This window comes from Carlito syrichta, unplaced genomic scaffold, assembly GCF_000164805.1.
Source record: "Carlito syrichta isolate Samal-C Ts95f unplaced genomic scaffold, Tarsius_syrichta-2.0.1 Scaffold307224, whole genome shotgun sequence".
Taxonomy (NCBI): domain Eukaryota; kingdom Metazoa; phylum Chordata; class Mammalia; order Primates; family Tarsiidae; genus Carlito; species Carlito syrichta.
The window spans coordinates 156,068-161,026 of NW_007251320.1; the positions used below are offsets into that span (position 1 = coordinate 156,068).

At 45.7% G+C, this 4,959-nt stretch overlaps 1 protein-coding gene across 1 annotated transcript in view; it reads left to right on the plus strand.

Annotated features, from left to right (window-relative positions):
• LOC103266568 (cytochrome c oxidase subunit 5A, mitochondrial) overlaps positions 1-4,052 on the plus strand; it is a 15,678-nt gene extending 11,626 nt beyond the window's left edge. Inside the window, exon 5 of the mRNA XM_008064207.1 lies at positions 3,886-4,052. The gene's annotated coding sequence lies outside the window, so the exon portion shown is untranslated. The remainder of the gene's footprint in view (positions 1-3,885) is intronic.
• The last annotated feature ends 907 nt before the right edge of the window (positions 4,053-4,959 follow it).

Sequence of the window (4,959 nt, forward strand, 5' to 3'; positions counted from 1 at the left end):
AAAAAAAAAAAAAAAAAGCTAGGGGCGGGGGCCAAAGCCAGGAAGCTTGGCAACAGCCATAGCTCAAAGAGCACATGGCCACACCAGAGTCTAGCAAGGCAGTGGCCCCCAAGTTAGAATTTAATGGTAAAGTAAATATCTACTGTTTAATAATGAAATGTATTAGGTCCCTTATTCTCTGTAGAAAAACAAATTAGGTAATAAAAACAGTCACAGGATTGTCTAAACAGTGAGCAGGGAAGATCCTTTGTAAAACAACATTTATATATATTCCCCAGTATTTTTATTGTATTTAACAAACATGCATAGTGAATATAGCTCTTATAGTGCTAGGCACTGTATTTTTGTTGTTGTAGTTGTTGTTGTTGTTCGAGTCAGGGTCTCACTCTGTTGTCCAGGCTGGAGTGCAGTGGCACAACCGTGGCTCACTACAGGCTCGACCTCCTGTACTGAGGCGATCCTCCTGCCTCAGCCTCCCAAGTACCTGGAACTATAGGCATGTGCCACCATGCCCGGCTGATTTTTTTTATTTTTTTATTTGTTTTGTAACAATGAGGTCTCACTATGTTGCCCAGGCTGGTCTTGAACTCCTAAACTCAAGTGATCCTCCTGCCATGCCTAGCCACTGTTTCAAATGTTCCATAAATATTAACTCATAGCCGGGTGCGGTGGCTCACACCTGTAATCCCAGCACTTTGGGAGGCGGAGGCAGGATTCCCTGAGTCCAGGGTTTGAGGCCAGCACAGGCAACTTGGTGAAACCTCATCTCTATAATATATTAAAATTAGGCATGCCCGTGGCCACCGCAACCTTGACCTGCTGGGCTCAGGCAATCCTTCCACCTCAGTCTTTCAAGTAGCTAGTACTACAGGCACATGCTACCATGCCTGACTAATTTTTTGATTTATTGGAGAGACGAGGTCTCACCAAGTTGCCTGGGCTGGTCTTGAAACCCTGAGCTCAGGCAGTCTTCTCACCTCCGCCTACCAAAATGCTGGGAATACAGGCTTGAGCCACTGAACCTGGCAGTAAGCTTGTTGTTTTGGTTTTGGTTTTAGTTTTTTTGAGTCGAAGTCTCACTCTGTCTCCCAGGCTAGAGTGCAGTGGCACGCTTACAGCCACCCCAGTGTTGACCTGCTGGGCTCTGGTAATCCTTCCACCTCAGCCTTTCAAGTAACTGGAACTACAGGTGCATGCTACCACGCATGCTAATTTTTTGTTTTTAATTGTAGAGATGAGGTCTCGCCATGTTGCCTGGGCTGGTCTCAAACCTGCGGGCTCAGGCAATCCACTTGCCTCAGCCTCCCAGAGTGCTGGGATTACAGGCTGAGCCACTTGAGCCCGGCCGGAAGCTTATTTTTAAAAGGTAGAACAAGCTGGGTGTGGTCGCGGGAGTCTCTAGTTTCAGCTACTTGGAAGGATGAAGTGGAAGGATCACCTAAGCCCAGGAGGTCGAGGCTGTGGTGACTGTGAGCATGCTGCTGTACTCTAGCCTGGGAGACAAAAGTGAGACTCCAACTCAAAAAATAATACAAATAACTTTTTACTTGATTATAAAAAGTTAGAACTAAACTCTTATAAAAGTTTCAATAAGCCGGGCTCGGTGGCTCAACCTGTAATCCCTTGCCTTTGGGAGGCTGAGGTGAGTGGATTGCCTGAGTCCACGGGTTCGAGACCCGCCTGGGCAGCGAGACCTCATCTCTACAATAAATCTCATCTCTACAAAAAATCAGCCGGGCGTGGTAGCGCATGCCTGTAATTCCGGCTTCTTGGAAGGCTGAAGCGGAAGGATCGCCGGAGCCCAGCAGGTCAAGACTGCGGTGGCCAGGAGCAGCCACTGCACTCCAGTCTGGGTGACAGAGTGAGACTCCAATTCAAAAAAAAAAAAAGTTTCAATAAAAATGGATCCATGCCGGGTGCAGTGACTCATACCTGTAATCCCAGCACTTTTGGAGGCTTAGGCAAGAGGATTGCCTGAGCCCAGGAATTGAGACCAGCCTGGGCAACTTGGTGAGACCTGGTTTCTACAATAAATGAAAAAATTAGCCAGGCCTTGTGGCACACGCCTTGTAGTTCCAGTCACTTAGAAGGCTGAGGTGGAAGGATCTCGAGCCCAACAGGTTAAGGCTGCAGTGGCTGTGAGTGTGCCACTGCATTCCAGCCTGGATGACAGAGTGAGACTGACTTTAAAAAAAAAGAATCCAAAATTATTTAAGGAGCTAATATAAAATCCCTTACATGGTAAAGACTAGTGAACCTGGTTAGGGTACTGTTAGTAAAGACCTATAGAAAAACTTAGCTTTGAAATTCAGAATTCAAGGAATTTCTACATTCAGTCTTCCTACAGAAAAACTGAGCAGAAAAATGCCTGTTTTGTAATCTATTTTTGAGATCTCTTTTTTTTTTTTTTTTGAGTTGGAGTCTCACTCTGTTGCCCAGACTGGAGTGCAGTGGCATGCTTCCAGTCACCGCAGCCTCAACCTGCTGGGCTCTGGCGACCCTTCCGCTTCAACCTTCCAAGTAGCTGGAACTACAGGCGTGCGCTACCACACCCGGCTAGTTTTTTGATTTACTGTAGAGATGAGGTCTTCCCAAGTTGACCGGGCGGGTCTCAAACCCATGGGCTCAGGCAGTCCTCTCGCCTCGGCCTCCCAAAGTGCTGGGATTACAGGCTGAGCCACCGAGCCCAGCCTAGCAGTGATCTTTTCGTTTTCTCTTTGTTCATCCCATCACCAGCACAACTTCCCTTAAGTCAGATAGCTCATCTTTATAATACATGGAAAGGTTTTTGTGTTAGTAAAAATTTCTGTTCATAAGTTCATAATGGAGAATTTCTTTGTTACATTTTTGAAGCTCTTATTGGTGGTTCATATTCCATAATGGGCTTCTAAAAGGTTCTTTAAACTCTTGGGGTTAATTTTCATTTTGTCAAATATTATACCAAAGGATCCAGAAGATCTTTGTTATATAGAATATATTTTATCTACAGTAACTTATTTTTTTTAATGTCATTTTGCTTCCAGGGGGCAGATTTTTTTTGTTTTTTTTTTTTGTGAGTTGGAGTCTCACTTTGTTGCCCAGACTGGAGTACAGTGGCATGGTCATGGCTCCTGTAGCCTTGACCTGCTGGTCTTGGGCCATCCTTGTGCCTCAGCCTTCCAAGTAGCTGGGACTACAGGCTGGTCTTGAACTCCTCCACTCAGACAGTCCTCTCGCCTGGCCTCCCAGAGTGCTGGGATTACAGGCATGAAACACCATACCTGCCTTAAAAATATATTTTTTTTTAGTCAGAGTCTTACTCTGTCACCCAGGCTAGAGCGCAGTGCCATGCTCACAACCACTGCAGCCTTGATCTTTCCGCCTCAGCCTTCCAAGTAGTTGGAACTACAGACACATGCCACCACTCCTGGCTAGTTTTTTTGGTTTATTGTAGAGATGAGGTCTCGCCAAGTTGCCCTGGCTGGTGTCGAACCTGTGGGTTCAGGCAGTCCTCTCACCTTGGCCTCCCAAAGTACCAGGATTATAGTCATGAGCCACTGCACCTGGCCAAAAAAATTTGTTTTGGAAAGTGAGAAAGCAGGATTTATTGAGAGGACAGAAAAGCTCCCACAGTGGGAGGGGACCCCAGGGGTTGCCCCGAATTTTTTTTAAGGGGCAACTACTATTCTGATTGGAAAAGAAGACTACCCTAGTAAGTGCTAGTGGTATAAATCATGAAAAAGTCACAAAACTATTCCCCTGTGAGTTGACTGTAGGCAGGATTAAGTAAGAGCAGAAAGGGCTACACAAAGACAATGATTTCCTTGGACTGTAGCGTTAAAGGTTGTATAAAGATTTCTGCCATTTTATTCTTTCCTGGCTAATTCTTTGTGTTTTTTCTTACAGATGTGCTTCCCAAGGATTTATTGATATTGCTACTTGATTGTAAACAGTTACCTGGAAATACTGATGATAACATATTACCTTATTTGAACAAGTTTTCCTTTATTGAGTACCAAACTATGTAATGGTAATTTGGACTTTAATAAAAGGGAAATGAGTTTGAACTGAAATTAGGTATTTGTCTTATGTGTTTTCACAGAGAAGCAGAAAATGAAATGCTTAGGACCACTGGCTTCTTGGTTTTGTGGCTTTCTTGGAGAACATACTGAGAGAATTGCTTTAATGCCCTGGAAACCATCTGACATGAAAGTCAACTTCAGCCAGGCTCAGCCTGTAATCCCGCGCCTTTGGGAGGCTGAGGTGAGTGAATTGCCTGAGCCCGCGGGTTCGAGACCCACCTGGGCAGCGAAACCTCATCTCTATAATAAATTTAAAAAAACTAGCTGGGCATGGTAGCGCATGCCTGTAATTCCGGCTACTTGGAAGGCTGAGGCAGAAGGATCGCCGGAGCCCAGCAGGTCGAGGCTGCGGTGGCTGGGAGTGGCCACTGCACTTCCAGTCTGGGCGACAGAGTAAGACTCCAACTCAAAAAAAAAAGAAAGTCAACTTCATTAGCATGTTTGGGTTCTCTGGCTGGTAAATTAACTGAATGCTGGAAGTCATTTATATAGAATTTTCTTGTTGACTCCTAGTCTTAGACTGGTTGTCTGTGGGGATCCAGTTGTTTACCTTCCCAAGACAGATGAAATGAAGTGTCCAGTGGTCACTGAGTCTGGAGGATGTGCTGTGTGGTAGCCAGTGCCTCCCTCTCATGATCTGAGTCTCTTGGTACCCCTTTCCTTCCCTACCTGTTCTTCCCATACAGTGTCTGTATTTGCCTTGGACATCAGAGCATCTGCCATGGTAGATTTGGAGGCATTCTTATTATTAAGAACTGAGCAACAAACCGGGCTCAGTGGCTCAGCCTGTAATCCCGCGCCTTTGGGAGGCTGAGGTGAGTGGATTGCCTGAGCCCGCGGGTTCGAGACCCGCCTGGGCAGCAAGACCTCATCTCTACAATAAATCAAAAAATCAGCC